The sequence below is a fragment of the Dromiciops gliroides genome, chromosome 2, assembly GCF_019393635.1.
Source record: "Dromiciops gliroides isolate mDroGli1 chromosome 2, mDroGli1.pri, whole genome shotgun sequence".
NCBI classification, from domain to species: Eukaryota; Metazoa; Chordata; class Mammalia; order Microbiotheria; family Microbiotheriidae; genus Dromiciops; species Dromiciops gliroides.
The window spans coordinates 667,982,525-667,994,243 of record NC_057862.1 but is presented as its reverse complement, the minus strand read 5'-3'; positions in this window follow the sequence as shown (position 1 = coordinate 667,994,243).

Here is an 11,719-nt window from a genome sequence, read left to right as displayed (position 1 = left end):
TGGTTGCACTGGTAACTGAGTAGAAACCGGATGGAAGTGCAGGTATAGGAGGCAGAGCATGTGCAAGCTCAGGACCTGAGGAGAGTGGATTAGATTTCGTGACCTCCCTGGCAGGAGGATGAAGGGGCATGGCCATGGGAAGAGTAGGAGGTGGCACCAGGGGATGGGGAGGTGGTGGGGTCCAGAGAGGAGGAGGATGTGGTGTTCCAACGACCAGAAGACATGCTGGAGGAGGCAGGACCATCTCTCCCATGTGCTTCACAGATGTGACACTTACGTTCAAACATGTAGGCTTCGCTAGGAAGGGACCAGGGCAATTTGGCTTTCTAGTCTGGGAGGCAGGCTCTGATTCAAACTCAGGCTTGGATCCCCCTTCCCCAGATGCTAGGGGGATAAAGGCTTCTAGAGGAGGCTAGGTCGTTGCCTCCAGGCATGCAAAAGAAAACTTGTATAAGGATTGGAAAAATGTGGAGAGAAAGGCTTAGTGTTAGAATTTGAAAAAGATGCAGGAGTCAGAGGTTTCTCTGAAAAGGCATGGATGGAAGAGGGGGAGATGTTTATATTCACGTGTGCAAGATCCTTGCTCACTCTTATAACAAAAATTAAAATAAAAATAGAAAATCCACAAAAACAAAGCATTAACCTGATCTTATCCCCCATTTGTCTGATTAAACAGACTAAAATCAGAAAAAGGGTGCTTAGGGAGTTTTAAAGAAATTGAAAATTTAAAGGGAAAACAGCTGGTACTTAGCACTACTTTGAAATTTAAAGGGACTGGGACGTAGGAAATAGGGGAAAATTTCTTACCAACCAGAAGATCAGAAGATTGGGGATTCAGCATTCCATTTTGTGGTTTGCCAAACGGTTATGTTTAAAATCTAATATAATGACTAAAATCTAATGTGTGGTCACCTTAAATTAGAAGCTTATAGCAGCAGTCTTAATAAATGCATTAAGCATTTAATAAAGTATATTAGAAGGTAGCAAAAGAGAAAGAAAGAACACATGGAGTTCAGAAAGTAAAAACCTAGATACCCTGGCCCTGCCACAGTTACCTAGATCTCCAACTGAAAGAGATTCATCCCATTCTCCTAGAGTACTGAAGGAGGTTCCTTCCATTCTCCTAGAGTGGAAGCACCCTGGGGGACCACAAGAGGGGTGGTCCCCACGCACAGATCCAAGCTAATTGGCTGGTAACATCAATTGACATGGCTTACAAGTCCTCTATGAATAGATGTACCTTCTGGACACCAGGCAGCCTCCAGACCCAAATCAAATGCGTTCTCCTTAGGGCAGTGATACCTCGGTACTCACAACATCTTTCCCAGCAGGGAGATGGCATGCAGATTCTCACAGTAAGAAAAATGATGATAATGGTGATGAAGATGATAATGATGGTGTTGTTATTGTTGTTGATGATTTAAATGAGACTTCATAAAGTGTACAGTACAGAGCCTGGAACATGGTAGATTCTATCTAAATGGATGATGATGAAAATGATGATGAATTCTAGGACAACACAGCTAGGAGCAAAAAATCCTGAGTTTAAATTAGGAAGAAGTAGCATAAAGGTTCTTTCCTTTCCCTGATATCCTCTTATCCTCTCCATGCTTGCTTGAGCTGTCTCTTTTCTTCCTTCCTTTCTTTCTCTTTCTCCCTATTTTCCTTCCATCCTCCTCTCTCTCTCTCTCTCTCTCTCTCTCTCTCTCTCTCTCTCTCTCTCTCTCTCTCTCTCTCTCTCTCTTTCTCTCTCTCTCTCTCTCCCCTGCTCACTTACTGCCTTATTTCTTTATTGACTTGTTTTCTTGCTTTCCCCCCTCCTTGCTTGCTTAGTTGTTTTATACCAATGAGCCTCAATATGATATAGGTGGCTCAGGTATGTCGTTTACTAGGTTTCTGTGCATCATTCTAAATTGTTTCTAGGATTGCCTGTGCTAACTCCAGTATACACATTTTTTCATACCACCCTTCCAAATTTGTAATTCTCTTATTTTGTCCGTCTTTGCCAGTTTGATAAGTGTAAGGTGGAAATGTAAAATTATTTTAATATTCACTTGTCAAATTATCAATAATTGAGTATTATTTCGTATGATTAATGATGGCTTAGACGTCTTCCTTTGAAAACTATTTCAAATTCTGGGGAGCAGCTAGGTGGCACAATGGATAAAGCACCGGCCCTGGATTCAGGAGGACCTGAGTTCAGATCCAGCCTCAGACACTTGACACTTACTAGGTGTGTGACCCTGGGCAAGTCACTTAACCCCCATTACCCTGAAAAAAAAAAACTTAAGGGACTTACTTATGGAAGTCATATGCTAATAATTGGCCTCTTACTCAGGTTTCTGGCTATGAGTCCATTCCTCAGAAAGCTATGTGTAATTCTGACTACTTTTTTTCTATTACAGAATGGTTCTTAGACTTATAAAATTGAATCAGTTCCTGATATGTTCTATTACAGAAACATATTTTTTAACGTCAGTTACCTGCTTTAATTTTTATTATGTTACATGTTTGTTAAAAGCACTTTAAATTTTATATTAAAATTTGTCAGTTTTATATTGTGTTGTTCTCTCTATCACTCCTTTAGTCATGAATGGTTCCTCTATTTACAGATCTACAATATATTATTTTCCTTGATCCCATATTTTCTTTATGATTTGAATTTTTACATGTATCATCTTTTCATTGGGAACTTCTCCTTGTATATGGCATGAAGTATTGATTTTAACCCAATTTCTACCAGATAACTACCTACTTTTCCTTGCAGGTTTTTTTCCTAAAAAAACTAATATTTCCTCCAGTAAATGAGGTATTTGTGTTTAGAAAACACACTCTGACTGCGTTTGCTTCTTTCTCTATGATTCTGATCCAACAATTGGCCTCTCTTTACATTTTCAACCAAGACCAAATGATTTTAATTATCACTACGTTGTTGTATAAATGAAGCTGTGGTCCTGATAGACCCCTTCCTTTCTATTTAATTTATTTATTTCCCTTGAGATTTTTGATCTTTTATTTCTTCATATGAATTTCATCATTTTTTATAATTTTATAAAATATTATTTGTAAAGTTATATTCTATTGCACTGAATAAGTAATTTAGGTAAAATTATTATTTTTATTATTCTACAAATGAAAAACCAAGGGTATTTTTCAAATTATTTAAGTCTGTCATTTTTGCAAAGAATATTTTATAGCTGCATTCATAGTGACAGAGTGAACCTTGTTAGCTACACTTCCAAATGTTTAATACCTGCAATAGTCATTTTGAATTCAAAGTCTTTCGCTAGCTCTTTTTGTCAGATTCTGTTGTTTATACATAGGAATGCTGATGATTTATGTGTACTTATTCTATATCATGAAATGTTGCTTTTGCATAGTCCTTGCACAAAAGAAATAGGATAGGTAAAAAGGGGAGATATGCAATATTCTACATATTTTTAAAATATACTCATTTTAAGAAATCCAGGAACTAGTGTAGGTAAGGGTGATAGAAAGCATTTAAGTGAAATATATTGGAGGGAAAAACAACAATATTTTTTTGTCATCTGAGAATACAGATTGGCTGTAAGAAAGAGAGAGAGAGGGGAAGAAAGAAAGAAAGAAGGGAAGAAAGAAAGAAATCTGGTGCAAAGATATGTTCTACTAGTGAAGAGTATTTGACTATGGAGGCAACTGCAATGCAACTTGAGCTGGAGTGCCCTCGATCTCTGTGTCTCTGTATTTCTCTAGCTTTGTCTTTGACTCTTCTCAATTGCTATCTAGTTCTCTCTTTTTATGTATCTCTTTCTCTTCATCTTTATCTCTTTCTGCTTCTCTCTGTCTCTGTCTGTCTCTGTCTCTCTGATTTGCTGTTTCTCTCTCACTGACTCACTGTCTCTGCCTGTCTCTGTCTCTCTTTGTCTCTCTCTGCCTCTCTGTCTGTCTCTCTTTGTTTGTCTCTTTCTATGCTCTGAGAGTGTCGGCTTTGAGTCTTTGAAGGCCTGCCATGTCAAGAAAGAATCACCCTGGTTATATTTGCCCCCAAGGGTCAGAACTAAGATAATGGAGTGGAGAGAGAGATAGAATTGCAAAGAAGCAAATTTAGACAGGCTGTCAAGAAAAAATGTCCTAAAAGCTAGCACTGCCTGGAAATGAAATAGACTATTTGGGGAAGTAATGGGTTAACGCACCATGGAGGTATTCAACCAGAAACTATGTGTCCATTTCTCAGGCTTGCTATAGCAGTGATTACATATCCAAATCACTTGAACTAGATGGCTACTGATATCTCTTCCACCACTCAAATTCTGGCCACTTTCTCCATTCCACAATTATTGAGTAAGCACTTGTCATAAACTGTGGGGACCAATTTTAAATTGGGGAGTGTTAGCTAAGCGGCTCGACACAATATTGGGGCAAGGAAGGAGACAGACAGCCTCTCTCAAAACAGAGCAGGATTTATTTAACAAGAATGAACTTAAAAACACATACACAAACAGGATCAGTAGGATTAAGGGAAAGGAAATAAAATGGGGAAAGGGAAATTACACAACCCAAACATCACCACCACCCAGGAATAAGCTGAGAACACACAGCAGCATCCTGTCACCTTCCAGTTTCAAGTTAGAATGGCGGACAAAACTCCCTTCTTCCCAGGAGACCCCAGGCTGACCACAAACAGGCCCCAGCCAATGGGATGGCCACTCTGACAGTCACATGACTGCCCTCACTAGGTGTCCAATCATTATAATTTTGGCAGGCCCATGAAGGCGTCAGGGAGTAGTGATGATGTGAGGTGCCAGCGCCATGGCGACAGCTACAACGAGTGCTTCAGTGCTTGGAGAACTGTGCCATTTGCAGAGCCCCAGAGGCCAATGTGCGCACCGAGTTGTTTTTTTTTTTGTTTTGTTTTGTTTTGTTTTTAATTCTAGTCAAAAGATGGGGTCATAAAAACCTCAAATGACAATTATTTACAATACTAAGGCAGTGAGACTAGAAAGACAATAAGTAAACCATCTCTGTGTTCAAAGAGCTTATGTTCTGTTGGATTACAAGGATATATACAATGATAATTAAAAGGGAAACACATCCTAAGTAGATGCAAAATCATTTAGAGTGGAAGCCACTAAAACTGGTGGCATCCCTAACGTCATTTTTAGGAGATTGAATGTAGTATGTAGCTAGAATGAAACTAGAGATTGTAAGAAGTGGAGGTAAGGCTAGGATGCATTTGGGGCAAGAGGGAAAACTTTAAAGTATAATTAGCAAATGTAAATATTATTGTTGTAATTGTCCAGGTGAGAGGTGGCAGAGGGAGTTATAGTAAAGAGTGGCTCTGTGAATAGAGAGATGGAAAATGAGATAAACTTTTCAATTGGGAATTAACAAATATATATTATATTCCTATGATGTGCCATGTACTTTGCTCAGCTTTGAAGATATAAAGATAAAAATACATGTTCTGGAAAATCTCACAATTGAATGAGAGAGATGGCATTCAAATAACTATGTATGAACTATATATATCCATATATATATATATATATATATATCATAAATTGTAAAAAAAAGGAAGGGAAAAGGAAGGTAGAGATAAAGAAAGAAAGAAAGAAGGAAAGAAAGAAGGAAAGAAAGAAGGAAAGAAAGAAAGAAAGAAAGAAAGAAAGAAAGAAAGAAAGAAAGAAAGAAAGAAAGAAAGAAAGAAAGAAAGAAAGAAAGAAAGAAAGAAAGAAAAATTAAGAAAGAACAATGAGAAGGGAGAGAGTTCCAGGTATCAGGCACATCCAGTGAAAATACCTGGAGCTGGGATATGCAGTTTCTTATACAAAGAGGTCATTGTCACTGGATTGAACAGTGTGGCAGGAGTATAAGATGCAAAAAGATTGGAAAGGAAGTGAGGAAAGGTTGTAAAGTATTTTGAAAGCCAAAAAGAGGATTTTCTATTTAATTTTGAAGGTGATTTATTGAATAGGGGGCTGACACAGTCAGAATTGCACTTTCCGAAGATCACTTTGACAGCTCAGTGAAGCATAGACTGAAGAAGTTGGGAGGTTTGTGGCAGCAGACCAACCATCAGGCAATTGCAATGATCTAGGTATGAGACATTGAAGGCCTTCATCAGGGTGGTGGCAGTGTGACAGGAAAGAAAGCAGTGTATTTGAAAGGTATTACAAGCAAAGGTAAAATCTAAAAGCCTTGGGAATAAATTGGAGATAGCAGGTAAAAGAGAATATGGAACAGAGGAAGAAATTTAGGCTGTAGCCTAGGTGACTGAAAGGATGGTAGTTTCTCTTACAATTTATATTTGGAGGTGAAAGAGGAAGAAGAAACAATGGTGACTTTAAGATTATAAAGCTAGCTACCTGGTAATCTTTGCATAGACTTTACACAAACCAAAAGTCCACAAAGGCTTATTGTTTTCTCTCTCTTTTTTTTGAAGTCTCATTCTTTTCTAACTCTTTGGTTCCATATCCAGAATTATACATGAGTCAGCTTAGGAATGGGGAGTAGTTTCATTAGCTCACCTTGTTATGTTTCACGAATAGCATAAGTAGTTAGCACCGGGAAAGTGCCAGGCACGACTGCTTTCTCAGAATACATTAGAATGATAGATCTTTATAAAAAAATGAGATAAACAGACTTTTAAAAAAATTATAGATGCCTTTGTGTCCTTTATCTAACTAGTTTGCAAAATCCATGAGAACAAGAAATATGTATTATCTCAAAGTTGTATGTCCCTAAACACTAAGCACAGTAGTGTAGTCCTTGTAAATAATAAAGGAATATTGGTTGAAGGAATGAATTTATTCTTAACATTGTCCATCTATTCACAGTTACAGTGAGGGAAGCTGAGAATTTTTTTTTCTTTCACTAATGAGCTGTCAAGATTTTGGTTTGCTATCACTCTTGAACCAATCCTTGTCACATAGAGTTGTCTGGACTACTTGTTCATTATGGTTTTTAAAAAGAACTAAGGAATCTGAATGTTCTTGCTTAACTAAGGTGATGATATATTTCTTTTGACCATGAGAGAAAACCATGCACTTACTGATGGGTGGCATAGCCAAATTCTTTACTAAGTGGAGAAATGAATGGCTGCTCCAAATGATAATCTTGCAGTTAATTGAGAAGAAAAGGGATAAATAAGTATGGTAATTAGATAACTAATAAATTAGGGAGGAGGAGGTTAGTATAGGACATTACAATAATAAGTAATATATTAATAGGAAAACTGATTATCACATGCTAGGCAGATGTTTTCTATCATTTTCCTGAAAACAACACCTATAAAACAAACAAATAAAAAATCACTTGGTCCATTTGTATAGCTTTGTCCATTCTACCCCCTAGTCCTTAATTTCAAACTCAGATAGGTAGGCTAAGGTGGGCAAGCAAGGTTCATTGGCTTAGGGAAAGCTTTTAGGCATACACAAAAATTTGGACATGTTTACATGAATGTATTTAGCAAAAAAAACATATCAATCACAGAGCTAGATAGTACCCATGGAATAGATCTTGGTGGACAAATCAGCCCATGGATAATGATTCAGGATGGAAGTGTCCTAGTTGTATTTGATGCTTTAAATTGAGTACAACCATATATCCAGTTCAGTAACTTTGAGTCAAAGGAATTGAGTCAAATTACTTGAACCCCCAACTTCAGATCGATCTACAAAATGAAGGGGTTTAACTGGATGGTCTCTAAGGTCCCTCCTAGTTCTAGCCCTCCAATTCTCCTAATTATTACTATTAACTGTTTATTCTCAATCTTTTCCACAAGAATAGAATCAATCATATGATAATAGGTAATGAGCTAAAATGGATGTTGGAGAATATCTAGTTTAACCTCCAATAAAGAAATACTTTGAAAACATTTCTAAGATTCCTTCTATTTTTAACCTTTGCTAAAAACTACTTTAGTGTGTCTATTAAAAAAGGAAGTAATAAATCAGAATGAAATCAGAAACAACACCAAGGCTGTGCTGGAACCAGCTCAAACCAGCTCACTAGAGTAAATTGGGAAATTTTTAATGTGAATCTTAGAAATCAGAAAATACTACAAATCAGGATGTGAGGAAATGGGTAATGGTCTCATCTCAATAAGGATAAAACTGTCACCATTCAAATTACACTCCTCCAGACCTGTTTGAGGACAAAGGTCTCAGTCCCCCTTCCCTCCCCTCCAGGAAACAAAATCACATGGTTCAAGTAGCCCTGGGCAGGTCTCAATGAGATCCTCTTCTGAGCTGTGTCCATATAAGGGAAGATTGAAGAAATGTTCCTGTGTCACTTCCCCATTGGCTGAGAACCCAAAAAATAATTGTGGTAATTAGGGTCAAGAATATTGTGTTCTGGTTAGCTAGTTTTCCTGCTTAGATTGTAACCCATAAGTAATCCAGCCAGTGATGAAAGAGGGAAGAGTCCATTTCACTTTAGGGACTAAAGATTAAAAAGGGGTCTTCAAGCCCTCACTCTCAACACTTGTACTTGCTGGCTGTAACACTTATTTGCATGTCTTCATTCTAGTGAGAATGAAAATAAATGAGCCTTTGACACATACTGTTGCTCAGTTCCAGAGGATTATTGATCAGGGGTCATTTTCCTCTCACAGGACTTCATTTATTATTTATTTATTGACCAGATATAAGAAAGTGATGAAGAAAAAGTTAATAATGAAGATTATACTTAAAAGTGAACCCTGTTTTGTTTTGTTTTTGTGTTGTTTTGTTTTTGTTTGTTTGGTTTGGTTTTATTGTACTACTTATTAAACATTTACCAGCACATCCTTAGGTAACATCATTTGCATTACTGATCTATTTCAAAACAGGATCATAGATTTAGAGGTGAAGTGCCTTTAAAAGACATTAAATTCAAACTATCATTTTACATATGAGGAAACTGAGGGCCAGAAAGTTTAAGTGATTTTACAGCACAGGATTGCACAGCTGGTTAATATCCTAGGGAGAGTTTGAACTCAGATCTTCTGGACTCTAAATTCAGTACTCTAGTCCTATACTATATAATTTCATATAAACTCTTTACTCATTGGTTTTAAGTGATGTTTTACTCTGTGGCATATACCAAAAGGATTCATGTCTCCTGGGTCCCTGGTTACAATTCCATCACTCTTCTAATATTCACCCCACTCTAGCACTTCTTAAACCAAATATTTCACTTCTTTCCATGGAATAACTGAAATTGTTCTTCTAATTTTGTAAGAACAAACAACAACAAAACCCTTTTCATCTCTTCAACAGAATCATAAGATGACAACATTTAATTTTTAAAATTAAATTAATTTAATTAACATTAAAGGTAGATAAATAAGCTACACATCCCCTAAAAAGCTTTTGTTATAGAAATACAATGCATTTTTATTACCTCTTAAGAGCAAGCACTGGAAATAAATTAAAATAAACTCATAAGCAATATAGTAGAGGTTGAAAAATTTTCCCCTAAAATAATTGGAAGCAGTTTTATGAAGTTTTCTTCTGTGCTCTTATAGAGCAAAGTTCTATTTCTGCCACCTAAGAGATGTTTGAGGAAAAATGATCTAGACAGAGGTTAAGTGACTTACCAAAGATCATCCCACTGACTTACGGGGTAGAGCTAAGATAGAGGAGGAGAGTATGTGACTCCCACAAGCTCTCAATAAACCCATTTACTCACTCCCAAATAATGCCATTAACAAAACAAAACAAAACAAACAAACCAAAAAAACAAAAAACAGAGCAATCCAATTCACATAAAAACAGAGTGAGACTATTTTCCAGCCAAAGACAGCAGCTGGAACCACCTACTAATCAGGCTGAGAGAGGAACTCAGCATGTGGTCCCAGCCAGGAACAGACCATGCCTCCAGTACCTTAGAATCCTCAGTGCCAGCGTTTTCTTCTGAGGCTTGACTCATGGACTGGGATATGAAGGGATGATATCTGTAAATTGTTACAGCATTTATTTTTTCTTTATCCTTGATTTTGTAAGGCAAGCAGGGTAGGGTGGCTTTTGTCTGAGGCCAGATATGGGCTTGGGGCCTCCCAGGTCCAGGGCTAGTGCTTTGTCCACTGTGTCACCTAGCTTACCCATGATGCCATCTTCAGAATAAAGTTAAGGGGTAAGAGGAGTGCAATGGATGAAAGGGAAAGGGAGAGGTGGACTGGGGAAAAGTAGCTCACATAAAAGAAACAAGAAAAAGCTTATGGAATAGAGGGGAAGATGTGGGAGGAGTGAGGGAGTGAGTGAGCCTAACTCTCATCAGAATTGGCTCAAAGAGGGAATAATATACATACTCACATGTGTATGGTAATATATTGTGCCCTGAGGGAAAGTGGGAGGGGAAAGAGATGGGGCAGGGAGAGGCAAAGGAAGGAAGGACACATTGAGGCAATAAAAAGCAAAACACTTTCAAGGAGGGATAGGGTGATGGGAGATAGAAAATAGAGTAAATAGCAAGGGTAGGGAATATGATGGAGGGTAATACAGTAATAGTAACTGTGAAAGAAATGATGAGCAGAATGCTATCAGAAGGATGTATGAAAAATTCAAACCATCAACAGAGAAAGAACTAATGGTGTCTGAATACAAAGATGTAAAAAATTATGTGAAGTGATGGGCAGGAAGAGTTCAGAGAAACCTTGAAGGACTTACATGAACTGATGCTGATCATCCCACTAATAAGTGTCTGAGACCAGATTTGAACTCATTACTTATTGACTCCAAGCCAAGATATTTGTCCATAGCACTTGCTGTCAACTTCCTAGAGAGTTTCTCTAAAACAAAACCAGGGAATACCATTCACTTCTGATTAATGAAAGGAGAAAGATCAATAATGAGTGCCTCAAGTGATTTTCTCCATATTGCCTTGCTAACCTTTTATCAGTATAATCTTTATGACAAGAAATAATTGTGTGATTTATAGTAAGAGCATAGTGCCAGGTTTTAAAAAAGAAATAAAAAAAGACAACAAACAAATAAAAAACAAGACTGTGTGTAATGAAACTATGATCAGGTAATCCCTGTTAGTTAACCTTAGAAGTTGAACTAAATCACTAAATCATTATAAAGTACATATCTTAATTATGTGATCATAATAATCATGCCTATATATTAATCTTCATATTAAAATTATAAAGTAAGAAAGTGACATAAAGGGCTGATTGATACATCATGGAAAGTGCAAAATTAGGGTGTCACAAAGCTAGGACATAGTGACTGGAAAATGCAATTTTACATGAATCAGCTTTTAGAGAACATTGTTGTAGTATGAATAAAGAATGTGAATTCTGAATCAGGGTTTCAGACTATACTGAGTAGACTATAGGCACCATTGTTTTTGATTAATAAAGTTGGTTTCTTTGCCCAGAGAGGCTACCCAGTTTTTTTTATATAAATTCCATACATATGAATAATATGGCCTCAAAGAATGTGGGAGAGCATTTAGATTTCCCAAATCATGTTATCATAGAATTGGAGTTAAAAAGAAACTCAGTAGCTATATGATATCACAAACACCTGGAAGAGAATCACTGCTATAAAATACTGAATAAAGGGACACCCTGATTTTATTTGAAGACCTTTTTTGTAAGAGAAGATGCTGCAGTCACCCTAGACACTTTATGTCATTTTCTGATAGCTCTAATTTGTGAAGACCTTTCTACTTTAATGTCCAGCGTAAGTTGCCTCTTTGTAAAAATCTACCCAATAGTCTTAGTTTTGTTTTTCTCCTGTTACCCAAAAGG